Genomic DNA, 26706 nt, shown 5'->3' on the forward strand with positions numbered 1-26706 from the left:
CATGCTTTGAATGTGCCCATTCTAAATAATCAGTCTAAAAAACTTTTGGAATTATTATTATTAGTAGTAAGTAGCATACAAAATGTCTTCTTAAATTTTATTTATATTTATTTTCAAGAACAAAAATAATACCTGCTAGCTTGCTGGAACTAAATAGAGATGAACAAAAGTAAAGCTTTTATTCAATTCCACCCTCTTCTTTCAATCTTACATTCCTTCCAGTGGTGGTTGTCAGTTGCTAACTGGTATCTCTGAATTTGTCATCCAGACTTTAAGTAGGTAGAAGTTAATATGCAAATATTAGAATTTTCTGTATAAATTGCTTCACTTCTTTTAAAATAATATACATAATGCTACTTGGCAGGAATCCACAAATTTAGAGTTCCTACAACTGGCCACATTGATTGTATCTACTACAAGTGGGAATTGGAAAACATTTCTTTTGGTACAAATCAGAAATAAGTATTTTTGACCTTGTAGGCAATACTGTTTCATTTGGCTATTCAGTGTTTTAGTCCTATGGTAGCCATGAAAAAGTACTTAAGTGAGTGGGTGTGGTCATGTCCTCACAAATCTATATTTATGGATAGCAAGGTTTGAATTTCATATAATTATATGTCATGAAGTATTATTCTTTTTGGATATTTTCCAAACCACTTAAATGTGTGAAATCCATCTTTCCTTATGGGCTCTACAAAAGTGATAATAGGTCTGACCATATGGCTATAGTTTTCCTACCTCTAGTGCAGAGTATAAAATAATCATTTTCAAAATTAAATCACAGATTTTAAGTGCTATGTACAGACTCCTTACTCACACAAGTGTCATGGTGGGATTGGTGAACGAGGCATATCTATAAAGAAAATCCATCTTTTATGATTTATAGGATAGTCTCTTGACACTTTGCAGATTGTGAATGAAAGCTGTTTAGGAGAAGAGAAGTAAAAGCAGAATCAGGTGAGCTGCTGTGGGGTTGAGCTAGAGCCTCAGAGCATGGTGTTGGGCCAGTAGCTCCCTTGGCCATACTCTAAGGAGAAGGTTCCTGCTCCATTCTGACTGTCTGCTTCACATGGTGATCATTTGCAGGCTATTTTACACAGATTTTGCTTGCTGTTGACAAGTGTTGTCTTCATAATTTGTGGTTTTATAGATCCTCAGTTCAATTTTGGAAACTTTAGTGATTAAATTTTTATTTATTTAGTTGAGAGTGACAGAGAGAGAAAGAGGCAGATAGAGAGAGAGAATGGGTGCACCAGGGCTTCTAACCATTGCAAACGAACTGCAGATGTGTGCGCCTCCTTGTGCATCTGGCTAATGTGGGTCCTGGGAAATCAAACTTTGAGCCAGGGTCCTTATGCCTTACAGGCAAGTGCTTAACTGCTAAGTCATCTCTTCAGCCTGTGATTTCTTTTTTTTTCAATGTTACTTAAAAGAACATAATGTGGAAGCACTTTCCATTGCTCAGGAAACCTATTGCAATTTAAGCCTTGTAGAATGGTCAGCTTACGATGTACAGGGTTATGAATTGATAATGATACTGCTAAGGCTGGCAGCTTACTGACTTCAAGGGATGTCTGACCACCTGGTGCTCCTGGCTCTGTCCACTCCCTCGCACCCAGGTGTGTCTTCTAATGGCTACTCTGCTTTCAGACCAGTGAGAACTCTGATCTACTTTTGCTGTCTTCTGGAGCTTTGCTTGTTTTGTTAAAATGAAAGTGAAGCCACTGGGCAGCTACTGGGAGACCTGGGACACTTGTCTTTTCGTGCTTCAACTGCGAAAAGCAGCACCCATGTCATAAAATGAAAACCAGCTTATTAAGGAATATGCTCTTGTAACTTCATGCTTTGTATGCAACTTATGAAGGTGTTTGTGGTAAGAAGCAAGAATGGATTAATTGTGGGTTTTTTTTATCTCTTATTTTGCTCACTTAACATAAAGAATAAGTGTTTCATTTTTCCCCCCAATGTATTATTAGTTGACAGGTTTGGGAATGAGTAATGTTTCATTAGATAGCTAAATATAGCTGCTTACATATATTGCAAAATATATAACAAGTACGTGCGGCTCATTATGTATATATTCACAATATTTATATAAATATATTCATGTATATCTATATTCATATGTGTATGTACATATTTATACATTTACATGTGTGCATATTATTCTTTTGAGATGTTCATAGAATAAAATTTGGAAAATAGAGCCCAGCATAAGGAGAAAGGAAAGGTGAATATGTTCTCATGACCCAGCCTCAGCTACTCTGGGCACTGTGGGAAGTAGCTTTCCCACCATGAACTATCCAGTGCTCCTTCAGTTTTCTAGGTTATAGATGTGTTTGGGCATACATTCAGTCCTTGTGATGCTCTAGTTCATTTATTTCTCCATAACAAAATGTTAAATTTAAAGAAAATTTGAATAATGGGTACAGAGAAATTCTGTATATCTGTCTCACAGTTTTCTTTTCTTTACTCCTTCCCCATGTAAAGGACTATGTAGCCCAGGTTAGCCTGTAACTGGAGGAAGTCCTTGATGAAATATTTTAAAGTGCTTGTTCTGAGTATCCAAGCCTGGCCCTCATGCATTAAGCTAGGTGGCGAGCACTCTACCACTGGGAGACAGCACCAGCAGTCATTTTGTTTCATGTGTGTGTGTGCGTGTGTGTGTGTACTGTGTGTTCATTCAATTTATATCTGTGAATGTTCTTTGAATGCTGAGTAGTGTGAAGCACTGGGCACATAGTGGTGAATAGAGCCATCATAATGAGAATTGTAAAGACAATAAGGAAAGGGAAAGGGGACAGAGGAGTGCTGTGGTGTGTGTAAATATAAGGCTAGTGGTGGGGTTTTACTACCCACACTTGTGTACCTTGCAATTTTATTTGTTATTTGGTTCTGTTTTGAGGTAGGGTCTCACCTTAGCCCAGGCTAGCCTGGAATTCACTATGTAGTCTCAGGGTGGCTTTGTTCTCATGGCGATCCTCCTACCTTTGCCTCCTGAGTGCTGGGATTAAAGACGTGTGCCACCATACCCACTGTCTTGCAATTTTAAATTTAAAAATACAGCTGGGTGTGGTGGCACACGTCTTTAATCCTAGTACTTTGGATGCTGAGGTAGGGAGATCGCTGTCAGTTTGAGGCTAGTTTAGGCTACAGAGTTAGGTCTAGGAACCCTGGGCTATAGTGAGATCCTGCCTCAAAAAATGTGAGTTTAAAATGTATAGCGTGGGGCTGGAGTAATGGCTTAGCTATTAAGGCATTTGCCTGTGAAGCCAAATGACCCAGGTTTGATTCTCTAGGACCCATGTAAGCCAGATGCACAAGGGGTTGCACGTGTCTGGAGTTTGTTTGCAGTGGCTAGAGGCCCTGGTATGCCCATTCTCTCTCTGTCTCACTCTCTGTGCCATATATATATATATATATATATATATATATATATATATATATATATATGGTGTGTGTGTGTGTGTGTATGTATACACATACCCACACACACACACACCTTGGACATCTATACTATTACATATTTTCTTGAACCTAGAACCTTACATACTACTGGTGAACTACATCCCCCAGCTCTCTTTATGCTTTTTGCCTTGAGGCAAACATCTCACTAAGTTTCTCAGGTCTTTTAAATTTCAATCCTTCTGTCTCCCAAGTAGCTGGGATTATAGGCGTATACCACCAGGTGTAATAATAGTTTCCACAATTCTGAATGGCATACTCTACTTTATATGAGTGTATTTACATAGATGTCCAGTGTTATAAATGTTTTTTTCTTTTAAAATGCAAATATAAAAAATTCCCAATATAAGTAAGGCAGTGATTAATATCACTCACTGACCCCATGCGTATTTGTGCATCCCCTGGATAAAGCCCTAGGAGTAGAACTGTTGGACACAGCACAGGGTGTTAACGCTCTTTATATGTGCCTGCACGTTAAAAAGATAGGTTGTCTTCATGACTCAATTTGTTGTCCTTCCCTCACCCCCTCACTCTTCCTCCAAGCTAGGTAGGTGGCACTGCAGGCTGCCAGCACTCAGACTCTTGTGGTGGGTGAGAGGGCAGTGCAGTTAGGATTGCATCACTGCGCAAGCTCAAAAGCTCACAAGGTCCTGTTGTTGCTCACAAACTTGGTATGAGACAACGGAAAAAGGAAATTATGCTCAACAAACTGGCAGCCCTAGAAATACAAGAGATTCAGACAAGTTTTGACATGCTATTTCATTTTTCTGAGGTCTGAAAAAAAAACAAAGCATATTGAATTATATTATAAAAGCAACTTTCAGTCTTGGGAGAAAACCATTTTATTCTCTTCAGCTTGCCTTATGATAGATTTTTTTCAGTTCCAACAAATAAAATAAAATTATTGTTTTAGTGAAACTTGCCTACATTGTGATCATATTTGTCTATTTTTCCATTGGAGAACAGCTAAAAAGTGAATGTACATGAACACTATTACACACACACACACACACACACACACACACACACACACACGGCATCTCCTAAGGAAGTGTTTGGAGGAGGTGACCTCTGAAAGGGTCATGAATGATAAGAGGGTTAGTCACACAAGAATCTGAAAGTGTTCTCGATGGTGGACACTGCAAGTGAAGAGACTCTGATGCAAGAGCCCAGTGAGCAAGTCTGAGGAGAGCAAGGAGGTCAGCGTGGCTGAGGCAATTAATGATGTAGCAGCTTGAACCCCTTTCAGAAACAGCCCTCAAGCTCTTAGGTGCTTGAATCTTGTTGAAGTACGGACTCGGAGTCAGCCTGTCCCGTGTGGGGAATGTGCAAGCCAAAACTCTTGGAGGCAACTCACTGGGGTAGCAAGATATTCCAAAATAGGGACATAGAGCCTGCCATTGACTTTCGGGTTGAGGTAGCTGGAACTTTTGTTTTGTCAGCCACACATCCTGCTACTGGCCACTGGGGTGGGAGAACATTTCCAGAGATGTCTCTTTTTACACTTGGTACTCCATTACCTATGTCATGACATCATAGGTGAGAAGAGACCCTCCTGACTTCTGTGTGTGTTCTCATTTTTCACTGGAGCATATATCAATATTCTATGTAGTATATGTATATAATATATAGCACTAGTAGTCTTATAATGAGAGAAAAAGGGAATGCATCTGTTTCTTAAGGGCAGTCAGGCCCTCCCTACTGATGGCTCTCACTGGGCCTGTCTTGCTTTGAGTGGTTTGGAAACACTGCGTGTCCTCTTGTCACCTCCCTGGTTTATTGTGGTAAGATGCACATCGTTGTCCATCCTAGCTCATGTTGTGTGACCTTCTCCACCACTCATTTCCAGAGCTTTTCCATTTGCAAAACTGAAACTGTATCCTTTGAACAATATCCTCCCAATTCATTGCCTTACCTTTAACAACTGCCTTTTCCTCCTTCCCTCCCTCCCTTCCTTCTTTCTTTCTTTCTCTCCTTCATTCTCTCCTTCCTTCCTTCCTTCCTTCCTTCCTTCCTTCCTTCCTTCCTTCCTTCCTTCCTTCCTTCCTTCCTTCCCTCCTCTCTCTCTCCCTCCCTTCCTCCTTCCCTTCCTTCCTCTCTCTCTCTCTCTCTTTGTTTGTTAACCTGGCTAGGTTCTTCATGTAAGTATATGTATAGCTTGTATGTATATATACTTCATGTAAGTATGTATAGCTTGCCTTTCTGTGACTGGCTTTACATCACTGAACTGTGTCTTCAAGGTTCATCCATGTTGTTGGCATGTGTCAGAACTTTCTTCCTTTTAAAGGCTGGATAATAATACTCCATTGTATGTAGAGATCACAATTTGTATTTCCATTCACCTATTGACAAGACCTGGCTTGCTTTGACTTTTTAGCCATTGCTGTGAATGTGTGATGATGCTGTTGTTATGAACATGAGTGTGCAAGTATCTCTTTGCGTGGCTGCTTTGGCACTTTGATCATTTTTATGGTCATCTAACTGCCTTCATTTGTATCTCCTTATCTATTGCTTTGGCTATTTGTTCTGTCTATTTATGGGGTGAGAAGTCAACCCTCCCCTCCCCAGCAGAGGTAGGAGCTGGAGTGTCACACCCTAGATCTCTCGTCTTTGGGGCGGGATACATGGAAAAGTGTGTGCTGCGCTGTCTCCCAGCATCCTCCAGTGGGGTCAGACTTCAGTCGTCTTTAGAAGTAACTTTATCTCACTTATATTGGTTGCTTTCCTGGTTCATTACCCTTCTTCCCTGGCATTTCCTGGAGTATCTCCTCAAGAAGCAGCTTTTCTGAAATCTTGCCTTCGGGTGTGCTTGGAGGCGAGCAGGCACACTGTAAACTACTTACTCTTACGGGTATTCTGCTACTAGGGAGCAGGAGTGACATTTGGGTTTTTGTGCACATCTGTCATTTTACCCATTTAGCCCCATGCTCATGGCTATTAAGCTTGTTCACACCAGTACTTAAATCTTTTTTTTATTGCTGATTTGTGGAAAAGGCTGTACTCATAGACCTCCTCTCCCCTGCCTAATTCTGCTGAGGGTCTTCAGTGGGGTTACTGGTATTCAGTGTGGGGACTGAGAGGCTCAGTTGGTCTCTGCCACGGTGGGGGGAACATGCTGCCTCAGGCTATTCCTACCCATCTTAGTGTTGTTTCCTCTGGAGACTCCAGGTCTCTTTTTATGAGGCTTGAGTGACCACAGTGTCTGTCACCATTTTTGTGTATTTGTGTCACCTTCCTCTGTAATGACTTTTGGGCTGGGCACATGAGGTGGAGGTGACCATATCCTGGCAGGCAGTTGGTTCTTTCTTCTTTATGTAGCCATGTATCCTGGTCTCACCAGTGTTCTCCTCTGTTCCATCTACCCGCAGAGCCCTATCTGCCTGACACGAGCCATACTGAGGAACACAGAGCTGGGGCCCTCTCACCCCACACGAGCTCAACACTTAAATCTTGTCACATTTTGTAAATAAGATATGTTTAAAGATTGCTTTTTGTCTCTTTATTAGCTCCATAAATTTTTCTCCTAATTTAATTACCATACATGGAGCTAGATGCCAAAGAAAGAAGAAAAAGCATTTCCGTAAACAAGTAGGTTTTTTGTTGGTTAAGATAATCATCTTCTATATATAGATGCTCGTTTCTGGCTTTTGCTGCATACACAGCCTCTGGGGCTTTTTGTTCATCTAGTTTGTTGTTCTTGGCTTTTCCTGACATTCTGAATGTATTGTATTTTTAATATAAAATGATGTCTTCAGCAGTGAGTTTTGAAACAGATCAAGTTTCTTTCTTGTACCAGTGTTACTACTTAAATGAAAATGGAGCGAGGCCCACACTGTAAATCAGGGTTCCATTTCACTTTCTTTGTGGGAGCCTGGCTTCTAGTGAGGTGTGAACTTCCAGTGATCTTGAAGAGTTTTAATGCAGTGCCTCACTAGACCATTCATGAGCTAACTCCATTTAAGACAGTGACCGCAAAACCACAGACATTAATTCCTAGACTTGTGATTTTGAAAAGAGAATATGTATGTCTCTAAGGATTGCAGCTAACATCCACCCTCCCCAGACCAGAAGTAGACACGTAGCCATCTGCATGTCACCATTGCTTGCTTCTTCCTCTTTTGAATTTAAAAGGTATGTTACTTGAATTGGTATGTCATCTAGCTGGCAAATGAATAACTTTCAAAGTAGGGAGCAATTTCAGCCACCAAAAAATCTTGTAATGTCACTGCAAGTGTTTCCGCCTTCAGTTCACTGACAGAGTATCACAGCAGATGCTTTCTGAGTTTGCATTGTTTTCCACAACCCCCAATGGTGGTGCATGTGTGTGCTGGCACTGTTCCCTTGGTTAGGAGTTATCTTATCTGATCTTGCATGTTGGAAGTGGGAAATCTTTGTTGACTTTGCACAAAGGCAACTCTTTGGGAAAAATTAATCTTTTTTTTCAGTAGGATAAACAGAAGTTGTGAGGTCAGATAAGTGGGAAATTAATATAGAGCCCAAGCAAAGAAAACTTGCTCATTGCTTCTCTAAACTAACCCAGAAGCACTGTACTGATGTCCATCACAATGCTGAAGAGCAAGTGTAGGATGAGAGCACAAAGGCAACTCTTCTTCATGAATGGGATGTCTAAGGGTTTACCAGGAGGGTAGCTTATGCTCTGAGCCTCTTTACTATGACTGTGTACCTCATGGCAGACTCATAGCCATGTGAAATGACATTAAAGTAGAGGGATGATGTCACTTAAGGATGATATTCATTGATAGCTTGTCTTGCTTTTTCTGGTCCACTGAGGCATAGCTGATTCCCACTCTGGGCTGAAGGCACATTGCTGGAGATACCTGTGCATGAGCACTTCTCTCTCTGGCTGTTGATCTCTCTTGCCATCTTTTGACCTTTCCGTTGATTCATTAACTGATGGACACACTGATCTGTCATTCTCCTTCCCTTTCCTTTCTTTACTCCTTCCAAAGAGAATCTAAACTAGGTGCCACTTCAGTAGAGGTTGCGCTGCTCAGCTCTCACGTGATCTGTGACCTCTTCACCTGCTGAAGGGAAGCAGGAAAACATGCCTCCAGTGTGGTGAGTGGTTAAGGGAGTGGCTTTGGGGTCAGAGATCCTGTGTGATTGTGGGCCTCTCTTTTTTCATCTTTGAAATTTGTTGTTTCATTGTGCCTGGAGCTGCTTGAAGATAAATGATGTGATATGGATTAGGTACTTACAACAGTACCTAGTACTCAATAGATAGCAACTTTACTACGAGTACTTATTATTACTATCATCTGCCAGAACTTGGCCCTGAGATCAATATAAACAAAAGAAGCACATGTGCCTGGGAAGAAATGCTGAAGATTTTACAATGCAAGCATGAGTCCCTGGAGCCCTCCCAAGATCCAGGTGCCCTCCCTTGGAAAATCAGAGTTGCCCACTCCAAACAGATAGGCATCACTGTGGTGGAAAGTCAACACTGATGGCAGGACTGTGTCAGTCAGGGGTTTGGTGCAAAACAGAAGAGTAGAGCCACTGTTTCTCTCCATTAGTATACAAGCATCCTACACAACCACTAAACTGCATACAAGCATGCAGCCAGCAGAATGCAAACCCAGGCCTGAGCTTGTCAAACTCTCTTGCCTCCTAACACCTACCATGGTCCCCCTGCCTTTCTCCCTGGAGAACAAGTTTTCATCTTTGATATCCCACCTCATGTCACTTTCTTCATCTTTAATACATACAGTTACATTCACCTTAACATAAAATGAGCTTTGTGAACATGGGCAGGAGAAGAGAGAAACAAGGATTCAAATGTGGGTATATCTTTATTGGTAGATAATGTTAGTAATAATAGTACTAATAGTAAAGTTGCTATCTACTAAGCATGAGTTCTAGGTGCTGTTATAAGTTCATATCACACCATTTATCTTCAATATCCCAGCTTTTTATTTTTTTCCTCTTAGAATTGAATAGTTGTGAAGCACAGTGAAAAAGCTCATGTTTATCATAAGGCTTCAGGCCTTGGGACTGCTTCTAGTTGGTAGTGAGGTCTCAGCAAGCTCCTTTCCAATTCTTTGGTCACGCTATCTGTGGGGATAGAGGCTTGATTCAGATTCTGTGGGTACCTGTGATAATCTGCTGGGGCCTCTATGGGCTTCTTTTCAGGTCTGGAGAGAAGGATTGGCGTATACACTGTCAACCTTTACTATAGTGCATGATTCCCATATTTGGAAACGGCAGTTTGCTCCTCTTGCCTCAACCTCCCCAGAGCTAGAATTACAGCAAGTTCTGCCATGCCTGGTTTAAATAGCAAAATGACACAGGACTACAGAGGGAATGCAGCTATTAAAAATAGTAAATGAATTTGTGCCATGATGATAAACGTAAGATTAATTAACATATGAAACAGCCTTAATCTCCTAATTTTGAATTATTGTCAGCATATTGCTATCTATTTTTTTCTTTTCTTTTTTTTTTTTCTCGAGGTAGGGTCTCACTATAGCTCAGGCTGACCTGGAATTCACTATGTAGTCTCAGGGTGGCCTCGAACTCAAAGAGATCCTTCTATCTCTGCCTCCCCAGTGTTGGGATTAAAGGCGTGCACCATCATGCCTGGCTGATATCTTTTAATATCTGCAACATTTCTACTGTGAAATGGAAACATCTGAAGTTTTTATGGAAAACCAAGTAACAAGTTGTGTTTGATGTATTCATTACTGGAAGGTATCCTAAAGTTCACATTGGTAGAGGTTTGTGAAGACAATCATGCAGTCATCTTTTCATCAAATTTTGGAACCTTGATTATGTCCATTACCCTCTTTGCTGATCCCTAGCAATGAGGATTGGACTAGTGATTTTTCCTTTGCTAATTCAAATCAATGAAAACTGCTAAAATTTCTTTTTCAATTGGACAACTTATGCCATAGGGAATAAGAAAATGTCAGGTTTTCACAGAGTGATGGAGGTACTTTTATTAGATTTTTTTTTTTTTTTTTTTGGTTTTTCGAGGTAGGGTCTCACTCTAGCCCAGGCTGACCTGGAATTCGCTATGGAGTCTCAGGGTGGCCTTGAACTCACAGCAATCCTCCTACCTCTGCCTCCCGAGTGCTGGGATTAAAGGCGTACGCCACCACGCCCGGCTTATTAGATATTTTATCCATGAGTTTTCTCTGTGAGATACGTCACACACATAGGAATATGAGACAGAACTTCATTACTCATTTTAGGGGCCATTTCAAAAAGCAAATCACCCTCCCCATCCCCAATGCAAAATTGTGAAAGATATGGCACTGAAGGACCCTTGTCATTTTGAACATGAGAGCTGCATATTCAGCAAAGATTTAAAAAGTTCTGTGAATATTAATGTTCAATTAGAAGTGGATTTAACAAGTAGTTGAATTTGCAACCAGGGAATCATTGCACAGTAAGGACTGCTGTATGCTAGACCTGAGCTCTACTTGTAATATTGCCATTCTTCTTGCATGACCTTAGTAGTTTAGTTATTTAATTACTCTGTATCTTTCTCCTCTCCTCATTCACTCCCCTTTCCTTTCTTTCCCCTCTTCTTTCTTCCCCTTCTCCTTTGTTTTCCCTCCTTTCCCTCACTTCTCTTACTTCACCTTCCTTCCCTCCTTTCTCCCACTCCCCTTCTCCCTCCCTTCTCTTCCTCTCCTACCACTCTTTTCTTCTCTATCACCTCCTTCTCCCTCTCTTCTCTTTTCTCTCCCTTTCCTTTGATATGTATTTACATACAGTCTCTACATAATATAATTTTTTTCTATATTTATATATAAATAGTTTAGAATAGTAAAATTAACTTTTATGTTTGTAAGAGCCCTAGGTATAAGGCAGTGTTTAGTACCTCACTTCCTCATCTTTACTGCTCCTCCTATTTTAATCCAGAACACATAGAACACTATTGAGCCAAGTGCTCAGTTCCAGATGCTGTTACTGTATCACATCCCCCCAGAAGTCCTCTGCTAGTTCTTGCTCTTCAGACCTCTCTCTCTCTTTCACTTTCTGAATATTGATTTACTCACAGGAATCTTCCAGCCTCACTGCTGTTTGAAACATGCCACATTCATTGAGGAACTCAATGTAGTCATAGCTCACCCTGATGTATTTGTCCTTCATCTATGACATTAGAACTCAAAAGGTCCTTTTTTTAAAAAAAAATATTATTTATTTATTAGAGAGTAAGAGAAAGAATGGGTGCTCCAAGGCATTTAGCCACTGCAAATGAACTCCAGATGCATGTGTCATCATGTGCATCTGGCTTTCGTGGGTTCTGAGGAATCAAAACTGGATCCTTAGGCTTTGTAGGCAAGCACTGAGCCATCTCGTGAGCCCTTAGAAAGGACCTGCTTATTGGTTATGGCGGAAGTTCAGTCAGTTGGAAAGCAGTGTACTACCTAATCTAATGGACTTCCAGTATTTTCCTGGGCATCCTATATATTCTGAGAGTTGTGTCTACTAGGAAGTGGTCACAACTAAGATGTCTTTTTCCTTTGGGAGGAAGTGTTTCATATTCCACATCTCTAAAAATAGTGAGACAATAATTGTTACACAGTAAAATGTTCATAAAGTGCACATATATTAGTTTAAAGCAAATGATATTTTTTTTTCTGAGACAGGATCTCACTGTGTAGTTCAATCTAGTCTTGAACTCACAATTCTCCTACCTCAGTTTCCCAAGTACTAACCATAGGAGTGCTCAACTACACCCTACAGCAAATTATGATTTTGCATATGACAGCTGGTGTGTAGTTCTTTTTTTTTTTTCTTCCGAGTTAAGGTCTCACTCTTGCTCAGGCTGACTTGGAACTCACTCTGTAGTTGTAGGCTTTCCTTAGACTCACAGATGTCCTCCTACCTTTGCCTTCCAAGTGCTGAGATTAAAGGTGTGCACCAATATGCCTGGCTGGTGTGTGTGGCTTTTTTTTGTGTGTGTGTTGGGGGGGGGTATTGAGGTAGGGTCTCGCTGTAGCCCAGGCTGACCTAGAATTCACTATGTAGTCTCAGGGTGGCCTTGAACTCATGGCAATCCTCCTATCTCTGCCTCCTGAGTGCTGGGATTAAGGCCATTCCTGGCCTTGATTTTTTTAAACATAGAATTTAGTACATGCAAACTAAAGATTAAATTTAAGATTTATCTAGTTCATTAAAGAGAATCATTTATATAAAAAGGAATTTTGGAATTGACAGGATTTAAATTAAGTTGTCATAATCAAGTGAATGTATTTTAGTCATAAGATCTTAAGATTTATCTACAGATTATTACTTAATATTTCGTAAGCAACTCTATATAGATTTCATTTCTCATTTAGGAAAGTATTAATTTTTCTCTGAACTGTCTTTTGGGTTAGGAAATGAGAGGAATGGTTGTCTTCTATAGAGAAGGCAGTGAGCCGCCTGGTGGCCTCAGTTGTACTTTGGCATGGATGGTTTCATACTTGTAGTCACTGAGTTTTCATCTGCTGGTGCTAGTTCTAAGAAGACTGTGGTCTTGAAGGAACCCCTCTTCTAACTGTGTCAGGCAGTTACATTTGGTGAAGCGTGTAGTGCAGTCTGCCTCCATAACTTTCACTGCTTATTTTCTCCTCCTTGATTTTAGACTTGACTGGTCAATGGGTAACCTGGTTTTGTCCTGGTGGAAGGCTCCTCTTCGGCAGACAACTCTGATACTGGAGTGAAACCTAGACTAGATCATGAAGCAATTGGCCATGTGGACATATATCCTAAATGTTCAATATTCTAGACCAGCTCAAGCTTTCTCCTCACCATCGTCTACTCAGTGACTTTAGTTCTACTATGTGGCTCCAAGCTGCCCAGCTGAGCCCAGAGAGTTTTGAGGAATATTATATTGTTGTTTAAAGTCATTTAAGTTTTACATTGGTTAATTATGCAGCAATATTAAATCGTGTTCTGCTTCAAAAAGTCTGTGTAAAAGAACATGTTCTGTATAGAGAGTGTGGTTCAGAGAAGATTGCATTTTATGCTATCATAATGTGAAAGCACAATGAGCAAGGCCCTGTGTGTGTATGTGTATATATGTGTGTGTGTGTATGTGTATGTGTGTGTGTGTGTGCAGTAAATTGTGGGAGCACTGTATTCACCTTTATTGCTGAGTGTCATGCTTGCAAAAGTTATTTTATTTTATTTTGTCTCACTCTAGCTCAGACTGACCTGGAATTCACTATGTAGTCTCAAGGTGGCCTTGAACTCCTGGTGATCCTCCTACCTCTGCCTCCTCAGTGCTGGGATTAAAGGCATGTGCCACCACGCCCAGCCATTTTATTTTTAACAAAGGTATGCCTTAGGAAGTGACCTTCAAAAGATACTACTCTTGGAGCTGGGGCTGTGGCTCACTGGTAGATCACTTGTCTTGCTTGTGAAAAGCCCTGGGTTCAATCCCCAACACCACAAGAAATTATTCTATTATTGAGATTGTAGAGGATATGGAAATGCATAAAGGAAAGCAGAGACCCGGTCCTCACCTAGAGGACACCTTTGGGAAATGTTCATATTGTGGAAGCATTAAACAACTTTACTTGACTTTTTTTCTGAAAGCTTGAGTGCTGATTCATAAATTTGATTCTACTGAGCCTAGCTAGACACTTTGCTATCCTTGCGAGAGTGTTTATGGACATGGACATGGACACAGCTCTTTTCTTTTCTTTTCTTTTCTTTTCTTTTCTTTTCTTTTCTTTTCTTTTCTTTTCTTTTCTTTTCTTTTCTTTTCTTTTCTTTTCTTTTTATTTTTTATTTTTTATTTTTCAAGGTAGGGTTTCACTCTAGCTCAGGCTGACCTGGAATTCACTCTGTAGTCTCTGAGTGGCCTCGAAATCATGGTGATCCTCCTACCTCTGCCTCCCTCCTGAGTGCTGGGATTAAAGGCATGCACCACCACGCCTGGCAACACAACTCTTTTCTTTTGGATGGGTGTTGGATATACCATTTGCATTATACCACCACTCTGTTCTGTTTTCCCCCTACTTGCTTTCTGTACAAGACAGACCTCTGACTTGTTTCTGGACACATTTTTAAGTACACACAGATACGGCCACATGAATCTGTACTGACTTTAAACAGGGAGCTACTGTTGTCTTGGAGGAGAGTCCAGGATGCGCTGACTGCCCTACAGTGCTCAGAACAACCTTGCACATGAAGTTATACAGCCCCACACATCAGTGATACTGCTGGGGATACTCAGCTCTAGGGCAAGGCTCTGACTCCTGCTCGCTGCTACCCTTTCCAATTTCACACCCGTGAACTCTTGTCTCACTCCTCTCCTGGATGTTTCTCATGCAGTGCTAAGCAGCTTCCTGCTTACAAACCTTTTGCCTTCATGAGTCTTTGCTTGTATTGTTTCTGGAGTCTGGAGTAGCTACCCCCTCTCCAGAGGTAGTTGTTCTTTGGGAGAGACTTAGCACTGTGTTTTCATGTTTCTGAGGACATTGACTTCCAGTTGCTCTTGGACATCTGTTGTCCTTACAAACTTGTGTGTTCGTAGTAATCTAGGACTGAGATACATGGTTATAAACACTCAGGGAAATGGATGAATGTTTGAAGGAGACCACAACTGGGAAAGAGGCTAAAGCAGAGCATGTTGACAGCAGTGTGTGGCCCACCTTCAGGCATTTTTTTAGTGGCTCAATCATTCCTGCCAAGACATTGTGGACACCAGTCTCCCTGCTATATATGGCTTTAATGCCACTGAACTTTATGGTGGTTTTCCCTCAGTCTTCCTTATGTCTTTTGCAGACATGAGCATCAACTTCCAGGGGGCTTGCTATGTTATAGGGGCAGCTTCAGGCACACAAGGGGTCAGGAGACACAGTCTTGTGATCAGGTGGCTGAGTGTAAAGACCAGGGTGGGGGAGGATTTTACAAAGTGGAGGACTGGTCCAGGGCCTGGCTTTTGCCCTAAGCCATGTTAGCATTACTTTAGCATAATGTAGATTGGTTGTTGGCAATCTCGACTGCACATCAATGGCTTTGGAGTAGCACCTCTGACAACATTGTTGCTGTAATCCAGTCCACAGAGATGGTAGAATTGGTCTAGTGATGTCCTGTTCTTTGGAATTTTTAAAAAATATTTTATTTGTTTATTTGCAAGCAGAGAGATGCAGACACATACAGAGAGAGACAGAGAAAGAATGGGCATGCCAGGGCCTCTAGCTATTGCAAACAAATTCCAGATGCATGCACCACCTTCTGTATCTGGCTTATGTGGGCACTGGGGAATCAAACTTGGTTCACTGGGCTTTATAGGCAAGAACATTAACTGCTGAGCAATCTCTCTAGCTCATTTTTGGAATTTTTAAGTTTTCCAGATAATTCTATTATATAAGCAAGTTTAGGAACCACTGATATTGATAATTAAAACAAGGGTACTAATGCTACTATATCCAAAGTAATTTACTATTTTGTTTTTTAATATTTTTTGTTTAATTAATTAATTAATTTGAGAGCAAGGGGGTGGGGGAGAGGCAGAGAGAGAGAGAGAATGGGGGCACCAGGGTCTCCAGCCACTATAAATGAACTCCAGACTCATGCGCCCCCTTGAGCATCTGGCTAACGTGGGTCCTGGGGAATCGAGCCTTGAACCTGGGTCCTTAGGCTTCACAGGCAAGCACTTAACCACAAAGCCATCTCTCCAGCCCTAATTTAATATATTCTATCTTGGTAATTTAACGCTTAACAATTTTATTACTTTTATGCACATAAAAATTAGTTCTTATGCCTTTGTCCAAGTTTATAACTGAAGTAAGATAATTTAATATGTAAATTTTTGGTAAGTGACTTCGTATAGCCTCATATTTTTTTTTCTGCTCCTCTATCCTTTGACCCAAAACTGAAAAGAAATATCACAGAGAAACAGCTGACTATTCCTCATGGTGGAGGAAGTTGGAAGGAAACCCATTTTTTAGATAATGAACCCATAAAGTTACAAAATTAGTACTTTCTTCTTGCTTCCCATTCTGCCTCTCCTGTTTCCAGTAGCCATAGCACTTTGCCTACAAGACTAAGTAGGAAGAGCTGCAAGGTCCCCAACAGTCCTTTCAGAACACTCATTATTATTTCCCGGTTTTCTATGGTACCACAGATGGCACATTTGTTAAGGGTGTTCAGGTTAAGAGGACCCAGGAAGGAAGCTGGGAAGATGGCTCAGCATGTAAGAACTCTTACTGGGCATACATGAGGACCTAAGAGGGACTGAGACTGCCTGAGTTTTGTCCCCAACACACACAAAGTGGGGAGTATTCATGTGCATCTGTAACCTCAGACAAAGTGGAGGGGAGGGTGGAGACTGGAGAATTTCTGGGGCTTGCTGGTCAGCTAGTCTGATTGAAAACAGCAGCTCTGGTTTCAGTGAGAGATTCCATATCAAGAAAATAAAGTAGGCTGGAGAGATGGCTTAGTGGTTAAGGTGTTTGCTTACAAAGCCAAAGGATCCCAGTTCGACTCTCCAGGACCCACGTAAGCCAGAAGTACAAGGGGTGCATGCATCTGGAGTTCGTTTGCAGTGGCTTGGAGGCCCTGGTGTGCCCATTCTCTCTTTCCCTCTCTCTGCCTGGCTCTCTCTCTGTCAAATAAGTAAATAAAAATAAAGTTAAAAAAAAGAAAGAAAATAAAGTAGAGGAGTGATGGAAGACCCTGGACGTTCTCTGGCCTCTGCAGGTATGCTCATGGGGCATGCATCTGCATACGCACACTCACATGTGTATGCACTATGCATTCCCACCACCACCAAGCCATGTTTACTACATACCCACACGAGAACAAGAGAAAACTTTGGAATCCGTTCTGAACATTTCCACATCCACCCTGTCCTATGTCCTCTCTTGTGCTCCCACATACTTTGGTTTGCTTGTCATGTTTCCAGATCTTACTGAGATGAACTCTTGACCACCTGTGAGAATGGTTATGTTAGTGACTAGCTCTTGAAATGAGCTTTGGCATTATTTTAAGTAATAAGTGCTGGAAATAGAAGTTGTGAGTCATTCCATGTCACTGCATGTTCACAGCCATTATCTTAGATTGGCTTTTTCTCAAACTAGTTTGGAGTATGAATAGTATGTAAGCAGAGGTCCCAGGAACCACCCATAGGAACCTTGGGGAAATGCAAAAAAGGAAGGAAAAGCAGCCTTGGACAGAGCTTGTAGGCTGATCCCACCAGGGACTGCTCAGGGTCCTGTCTTGCTGGGGTTCTTCTGGAAACATGTGGATGTTTCAGAGTTGTCCACTGGGGCAGTTGGGTATTTGTCACCCCTAATTACTTTCTTAGGACTTCTCTGAAAGCTTTACACTAGTACTTGTGCTGCAAAGCCCATTGCCAGGTGAGTGTTGGCTGCTAAAATCAGCTTTCTTCCACTTGGCTTGGTGTGGTGGTTCGATTCAAGTGTCCCTCATAAACTTATGTGTTCTGAATACTAGGTCCCCAGCTGGTGGCATTTTGGGAATTTGAACCTCCTGGAGATATGTAATGTTGAGGGCAGGCTTATGGGTGTTATATAGCCAGTTTCCCTTTGCCAGTGTTAGGCACACTCTCCTGCTGCTGTTGTCCACCTGATGTTGGCCAGGAGGTGATGTCCACCCTCTGCTCATCCCATCATTTCCCTTGCCATCATGGAGCTTCCCCTTGAGTCTGTAAGCCAAAACAAACCCTTTTTTCCCACAAGCTGCTCTTGGTCAGGTGCTTTCTGTCAGCAAGGAGAAGGTTACTACAATACTTGGGAACAGAGTCACTCGGACATGCAGGGGCCTGTGTGGGTCACCATCCATTTTTGCATGCATACTCAGAAGTCAAAAGAGTGTGAGGGAGCTCCTGCTGTGCCTGTGCTCTTCCCATATGTCACACACCTGGCCTTGCCTCCTTTTGATGCCTTCTGTCTACTCTTGGATGAAAAGAGTGGGGCTAAGAAAGAAGCATGGGATTCTTGACTTTCCAAGTACGGTATTATCCGTCTGACTCTCCAGAGCTGCATTCCACATTATCCAGCCTGCTCTTATCCCAGACTAGCAGTTGCTTCTTCCGTGGGCTTTCTGGTCCTGTGGCATCTGACAGAGTTTAGGCAATGGCAGATCCTAGAGATGACTGGTTACAGGAGAGCTGTGAGGTTAGGGGGCTTGCCTCCCACATTTCTTGCGATTGTGCTGTTAGTAGTCTCAGTCTACCCCCGGGAAGCTACAGGCTCTGTCGGGCAGCCTTCTACTATAGCTACAGCTGTGCTTTGTGGCCTTCTCTTCTCTGTCCTCTTCCCTTCAGACATGCCATGCACCCTGGTTGGTTTCCTAAGCCCCACTATACTTGGTAAATAAACCCTCATTAGATTCCCTTAATCGTGTCAGTCAAGTTCCCTTCCGCTTTCTGCTGGGACCCTGAGAGGTTCCATCTTGGAGTCATTTGCCTTTTAGTCAAAATTGGATGACATGGAACAGCTAGAGACTTGAAGACACAAGATAGAGAAGCAGAACTGTACTTGAGCCCTGAGGATACCCAACATGTAGAATGCATTGAAAAAAGGAGTACTTACCAAAAGTGATTACACACACACACACACACACACACACACACACTTTTTGTAGCAAGCACCTTCAGTTGTAATTGGTAATGTTTGCTTTTCTGCTTTATGAGAATCTGAGTAGTGAACTGAAAATGAGAAACTATCTTATTATGACCATGTGTATAGCTAGTCATGTATTAACTCTATATGCTAGAAAAATATGTGCAACAGAAGGGTGCAATGGATTTGTCCACCTGGAAATTTCAGATTTGTCTCATGTGTTTTAATTTTAGACAACCATGTATTTTTCTTACAAATTTATCTCTCTCATTCCTCCAGTGGGCTATAATCCATTTTTTTTGTTTTTGTTTTTCAAAGTAGGATATCACTCTAGCCCAGGCTGACCTGGAATTCATTGTGTAGTCTCAGGCTGGCCTCGAACTCAGGGTGATCCTCTTACTTCTGCCTCCTGAGTGTATAATCCACCTTTTGAGATTTTTTTTTTTTTTTAAGCTTTTGGGAAAAGAATTTCAGGCATGTATGAGAAAGTACTATAGCAATAGAGAACATTCACTCTGCGTATTTACAGGGACCATTGTGACTCAGATGTTTTGCTTAGCACTATGAACTCCATAATAAATAGTACTTGATCAATGCTTTCAGGGAAATCACAATGTAAAAGGGAAAATAGAAATACAAACAAGAAATTATGACAGTAAATTTAAAGTATTATTGGTATATAGTAGGCTGCATGCATACTTAAATCTGTCAAAAGGCAGAGAGGTTGATGAATGACAGGAAAAGCAACATAAAGTGAGTGACCTTGAGTTGGTTCCTGAAAGATGGCACTGGGCATGCTAGGGAGTTGAAGGGTATGTGTGTGTGTGTTGAAAGAAGATGTGCAGTTAACTGATGATTTAAAAAAATATATATTTATTTATTTGCAAGGAGAGAGAGAGAGAGAGAGAGAGAGAGAGAGAGAGAGAGGGGGGGGGGGGCAAGGCCAGGCAGGGTGGGGCAGGGCAGGCGAGGCGGGGCAAGGCACACCAGGGCCTGTAGCTACTGCAAATTAACTCCAGATGTATACAGCACTCTTGGCTTTTGGCTTTACGTGGGTACTGAGGAATCAGGCCTGGGTTGTTAAGCTTTGTAGGCAAGTGCTTTAACCACTGTGCCATCTCTTCAGCCTACCTGGTAGTTTTGAGATGGTGTGACATACATGATTTAGTCACATTTTCACGACCTTTAAAGAAGTGCCTGGACTCAGGGCCAATGATAAAATACCAGTTGAATTCTTTTTTAAAAAAATTAACTTATTTTTTATTAGTATACAAAGGATTAGGTTTAATTATGGTGTTTTCAAACCAAATTTTTGTTTCCTTTCCCCCTCTTCCTCTCATCTCTTTCCCATCTTGTGCCCTTCTCCCCAACATAGCCTCCTCTCTGCGTTTCCCTTTGTCCTTTCCCTCCATGTGGTCACCTCTTATGGTCTCCTATCTTGAATCATACCCTGTTCTCACTCTCACGTCCCCTTACTTACATACCTGCAAATATTAAATTTAGGATCCACATTATGAGAGAGAACATGAGATTGTTATCTTTCTGGGCTTGAGTTACTTCCTTTAGTATGTATTTTCAATTCCTTCTATTTTTCCTTACAAATTTTATAACTTAATTTTTCTTTACAGCTAAGCAAGACTACATTGTGTATGTACCACATTCTCATTATCCAGTCATCAGCTGATGGACATAGAGGTTGATTCCATTTCCTGTCTGTTGTGACTAGAGCAGCAATGGCCAATGGCTGTACAAGTATCTCTGTTGTAGCGTATAGAATCCTTTCAGTATATGCCAAGGAGTGGTTTAGCTAGGTCATGTGGTAGTTCAATTTTCAGCTTTTTGAGAAACTTTCACACTTATTTCCATAGTGATTGCGTTAGATAACATTCCCACCAATGGTTAATAAGAGTTCTTCGCACTCATTGTATTTTAAAGTGATATGGATTGTACACACTTAAAAATATTACCAGTACTAAACAAAATGAAAATATTGTTAAGAATCTTTAGGAATTAAATGGGACATATTGCTGTACTTTTTATAGCAAATGTTCTAAATATAGAGAAATCCATGTTTTTACTTCATGAGCATCTCAGAGGAAAGATATGGACTTGGCATTTCTGTTACTGTGTGCCCCTGCTTAGGATTTTAATTTACTTTAGAGAGAGCGAGAGCAAGAGTGAGTGAGAGAGAGAGAGAGAGAGAATTGGCACACCTGGGCCTTAGCCACTGATATCGAATTCCAGGTGCTTGCACCACCTAGTGGGCACATAAGACTTCATCTTTTTTGCACCTGGCTTATGTGGGATCAGGAGAGTCAAACGTGGGTCCTTAGAATTTGCAGCATGCACCTTAGCCACTAAGCCATCTCTCCAGCTCTCTGCTTAGGTTCTAAGTGTGTATGCTAATCTTGTTATCACTGTAAAATTACTTAAAATAGAGAAATATGATATGTCTTGGAAATATGGTTGATTGAGTTTGCAGTTTTCTTTGCATGTGTATGTGGTGTACATGTGTGTGCAGGTCTGGATGTGTGGATGGCAGAGATTGATGCTAGGTGTCTGATGCCCTGGTGTAAGAGAAATGTGTGCCTGATTTCTTCTTGTTATGCTGAGTCACCCAAACTTCAGGGTTCTTGTATCTCATGGCAGGCTTTGTACTGTAGACTGTGTCATCATCATCTTGGCTGTGAACAGACTGAGCTTCTGATGACAGGGCACATCCAGGACATTAATAACAAGAAGTCCTCTGCAGAGGCCAGATCACAATAGTGACTAGAGTATATAAGCATTGCCAAGGACTTTGTAAACAGAGTCTTTCAGTTGGCCAATTTCAGTCTATATTTTATTACAAAGAAACTTGAGATCACATAAGTTATGGGGTAAGAACTAAGTCAATCAAGTCTGATCTCATGGAGCTTAAATGCCAAAATCTGATAGACCTCAGCTAATACTCTCTGTAACCCAAGGGATTGTTGTCTCTGTTTTATTCTTTCCTTCTCTTATTTACTACTCTGCTCATCTATTTCTGTTGGAGTCCTCAGATCTCTCCAGACCTCATTAGCTAGAAGCAGTAGTTGCTATGTAGCACCTTCATGCACCTGTGGGCTGAATAGGCTCAGCTGGGCAGTTCTTCTGTTCCATGTGGGAATTGACTGGACTGCAATACTCTGGTGTTCAGATGAGCTGGGATGCCCAAGGAAACTCACTGACAAGGGGTACAGTCAAATTCACTTGAGCCCCTCAGTTCCATTCTGTTGCTCCTTCCACGTGGATATGGGGACTAGGTTAAAAAAGTATCATTGCAAATGTACAAAAGCAGAAGTCACTAAGGCAGAGGCTTGGAAGACCTTGGTGACCAATCCCACTGCAGTTATAAGGCCAGGTATGAGAAGGGGTAAATAGACTTGACAAGGGAACAGGAAGTAATAGAGCACAATTTACAACCACTTGTTTTTTTCTTTTCCTTTTTGTTTTCCCACCTAGCCCAAAATAGCCTTAGTCCCCACTGTGGAAACTTTAGAATCCTCTGTCTTAGTTCAGATGCTCCTAAGAGACACTGGTATTTGTTCCTGACTGACCAGTAGGACCACGTCTTATGTTACTAAGAATTTTCTTTGTGAGGCTTAAGGTAGAATGTGGCATCTCAAAAGAATCAGGGTAAGTGTTGGCGATGGAAGATGAGTAGGGAACCTTTAGTACTCAGGATTGTTTAAAGGAACCTTTGATGTCTGCTTGTTCTACAGAGATTGCATTTTGTTCACTTGTCCAGAAAGTTCCACTTGACTTCTTTTGTCTTCTAACTTTTTCTTGAGCCATTCTCTTCATTTTCTAGTTTCCTCTTATTTTACTTTTTTGAAGTTTCTCCTCCCTTCCTTCCTTCCTTCCTTCCTTCCTTCCTCCCTCCCTCCCTCCCTCCCTCCCTCCCTCCCTCCCTTCTTTCCTTTCCTCCTTCCCTCCCTTCCTCCCTTCTTTCCTTTCCTCCCTCCCTCCCTTCTTCCCTTCCTCCCTCCATTTTTTCTTCTTTCCCTTCCTTTTTCCTCTTTCCATCTCCTTCCTCTCTCCTTTCCTCCCCCTCCCTCCTTCCTTCCCTCCCTCCCTCCCTCCTTCCCTTTATCCTTCTCTCCTACTTGGCTGCCTTCCTTCCTACCTCCTTCCTTTCTTTCATCCCTTTGTCCTCTTTCTTTCTTCTTTTGTTCTTTCTTTATTTTTTCTAATAGGGTTTCTGTTTGCTTCAAGAAAGGTTTCAAACTTAGCCCAGGTGCCTCGGCCCCCTGAGTGCTGGGATAGCAGGCAAGCACCACCACATCCACCTGTAAGCCTGTGAGCGCGATCTCATGCGATAACCTGAACTTTCATTCTTTTGTGGCATTGCTGTTTATTTAAAAAGAAAGTTAGTGGAAGAATCAAAATGGCAGAAGGAACACAGAAAGATGGAGTAGGAAGTAACTGAGGTATTATTTTATTCAAAACTTCTGTGAATTCATAGGGGTTTTCAGTTCCCACTTGCAGTCAGAGACTAAGATAAAAGATATGGGCAATGTTTCAAATTATTTATTTCACTAAAGTAATTAAACTTAATAATTGTGTATACTCCATTGTGCCTCACTGGAGGGCCTGAAAGTGAAAAACCAGTTGGAATGTGTACATGACACATCTATTCAGCAGTATGGAATGGGGTCCTAAGACAGGCTTGTCACAGGAGCTGGATGGAGGCTGGAGCAGTGAGGATGGCTTGTATAGAAGGGTCAGAATGTGAGCTGAGTGTCTGCACATGTTTATATATAGGAAAAGTTACACACAAGAGAAAGGAGAAGGCTTTCCAGGCTGGGAGAGACCTGCACATGAATGTTCAAGTGCTTCAAGGGTGGTGAAGGCATGTGAGGGAGGGAAGTGGAGAGCTATAACAACCTCTGTGTGAGATCCTCCTGGGTAGGGCGCATGGACTGAGTGCTACTCTTCTATCATCAGACTGTTGAACCATTGTTTCTGTTGTAACTGGCAAGGTAATTTTGATGTGGCAGAGGTCAGAGCCACTGAGAACACATGGGGGATGGCTATGCTCAGCCCAGTGGGGTGGCCATTGAAACTAAGAGAAAAGAAAGTACACAGACTAGGATTCAGAGGAAGAAAGGTGGCCTTTGTTGTTTGGCTTATCTGTGGTAAAGATGAAACAGAAGAGACAAGGGGATCTTACACTTGGATAAATGCAAAATAATTTCCACAGTCACCAATGTTATGGTTAGAAATGGACATGGTAGAGTTAAGTGGGCCAGAAAGACAGCATGCCTCAGATACAGTAGCAGATAACTGGATTAACTGAAATGCAAAGGCTGGAGTAAGTGTGTCTAAAGGCAGTTAATGAAGCTTTAGTGTCTTTACAAGATAGTGGATGGAATCAGCCCAGTGAATACAAGCTTTGAGCTTTCTTGAGCAGTTTTATTAGTCAGCTTTCCATTACTGGGACAAAATTCCTGAGATTATCAACTTAAGAGGAATCAAGTTTTATTTGAGGTTGTAGTTTCAGAGGCTTATCCCATGATCACTTGGTCCCACTGTGGAGAGGTAGAGCATCGTGGTAGGGTTGTTTGGGAAAGAAAGCTGCTCACCCCATGGCATCAGAGAGGACAAGAGAGAAATGGGATGGTGCAGTGTCCCACTGTCTCCTTCAGTGGCACAGTCACCATGACCTAACTCCCTGTGTCTAAGCTCCACCATCTTCAATAGTGCCAAGCTGAGGACCAGACCTTGAACACAAAAGCCAATGCACGAGTCAATGTATAGACTGTAGCAGCATTTAAGTAGGAAAGTGAAGAAGAGAATGTCTACTTTGAAATGCTGATATCCTATTTATCTGTGTGTTTAACTGTCATTTAAAATATGTTCCAAATGTTACCAGTGTGGATTATATTCAACGTTGCCTTCTGGACTAACCCTGTCCTCCTTTCCTGGATTCCACAGGGGTCTTCTGACTAGTCTCCCTGCATATGCTGTCAGGCACCTGCTGTCGATTCTCAACAAAGAAGCCTGGGTGAGTTGAAAATATGTCAGCTATTGTCACTGTGCTCTGAGCCCACAGTGCCCTCTCATCTCATTCTGAGCACAAACCAAAGAATTAAGGGGCCTTGTGGGTCTCTCATGATGCCTTTTGTGTTATCTGTTGCTACTCAACCTTGTTCCCTCCATGTTAGCCACATTGCCAATTGCAGATTCTCACACAAGCTGTATGTAGTTTGCCCCAAGGTCTTTGCCTGTTATTCTTTTGCCTGGAAAGCTTTCTTCACAGCATCTTTAAGTTAATTTGTCACCTTATGTTCTAGAAATCTTTGCTAGTTGGTAGTCTTCATTTTACTCTCTTGTTTTTTGTTTCGGTGTGTGTGTGTGTGTGTGTGTGTGTGTGTGTGTGTGTATGCCCAAGATTCCACATATAGAAGCCTGATGAAAATATCCCATGTCCTCCTCTCTACTCTTCTGCCATATTTCCTTGAGGCTGACTCTCCTAGTGAACCTGGAGATAGTTTGTTAGTCCTATTAGTTGATGAATAAACCACAGAGATTCTCCTGTGTCTGCCCTCCTCAGCAGTTGGGTTATAGGCATGTAAGGCCATAGGTGCTGGGGATTGAACTCTTACCCACTGAGCCATTTCCCCAGTCCCTACCTTCTTGTTTCTGCTGTTGTCCGTGACTTGGCTCCTTTTTCTTTCATAGTCTAGGATTTTTCTCTCATCCAGGCCATTTTCTTTTTTCTGTTATCTGTCTCCCCCTCCAGGATAGAAGATGCTTCATGAGAGAAGGGAGTTATTTGTCTGTATCGGGCACTAAGTTATCCTCCAGTACTGTTAAAAGCTTCGTTCAATGAGACTTCAGACCTGCAGTCAGTAATTACCCTTATTACCCTCAAGCATAGTGAGTGTTATAGATGTTACACATAGAACCTGAAGCTTAGAGTCCTGGCCTTTTGCCTTTTGTAGTTTCAGAAAGCTTTAATTACTAACTGGAATATTTAGGAAATGATAGAGGGATCTGGGCCTGGTTACACTTGCTTATAATCCTAGTACTCAGGAGGCAGAGGCAAAAAGTTCATGAGTTCTAGATCATCTTGAGCTACATTGCTAATTCCAGTCTCATAAAATGTTAAAAACAGAAAAAGAAATAAAGAAATAGCTGATAGAGGGAAGGGTCATTAGAAGGACACTTTTGTTTCATTTAGTCAAGCTTCCACTATGGACTCTTGAAGCAGTTTGGCATTTCGTTCATTATTATTATCATTATTAATAGGATGCTATTTAAAAATTTGGACTTTAAACTCCCAGCTGATATTTTAGGAGATTATACTATTCATGGTGCAGCAATTGCTGGGGCTGACTGTATTCATGGCCAATTAAGGAACAGCATTGGCAAGAAACCCTGGCTGATGTGTTGGTGTGTTGTGGAGTCCCAGTGGCTGTGGTTCATGTACTGAGGATGAGTTGGCTGGGCTTCCTTCTGCATAGGGATTTCACTCTGGGTATCTGAGGGTGCTTGTAAGTGAGAATAGTAAACATCCTCTGGAGATTTAACTTCATAGGGGAGATAAAGAGAGAGAGGAAGAACTTTATTTGGGAGCATTCACTTGAGAGGTTTGTCTACAGATTGCTTTTTTTCTTTTAATACTACTTTTGTTTCTTCCCAGGGGATATAGCTGTCT

At 41.6% G+C, this 26706-nt stretch overlaps 1 protein-coding gene across 4 annotated transcripts in view; it reads left to right on the plus strand.

Annotated features, from left to right (window-relative positions):
• Nucleotides 1–26706, plus strand: part of Plcb4 (phospholipase C beta 4) — a 409699-nt gene that overhangs the window by 59402 nt on the left and 323591 nt on the right. For 3 of the 4 annotated variants that reach the window (XM_045156593.1, XM_045156591.1, XM_045156592.1), the window contains exon 2: nucleotides 24981–25050. The gene's annotated coding sequence lies outside the window, so the exon portion shown is untranslated. Of the gene's footprint in view, nucleotides 1–24980; nucleotides 25051–26706 lie in introns of those variants that run through there. The other variant, XM_045156596.1, reaches the window with a different exon arrangement.

The sequence above is a fragment of the Jaculus jaculus genome, chromosome 8 (genome assembly GCF_020740685.1).
Source record: "Jaculus jaculus isolate mJacJac1 chromosome 8, mJacJac1.mat.Y.cur, whole genome shotgun sequence".
In the NCBI taxonomy this organism is placed as follows: Eukaryota; Metazoa; Chordata; class Mammalia; order Rodentia; family Dipodidae; genus Jaculus; species Jaculus jaculus.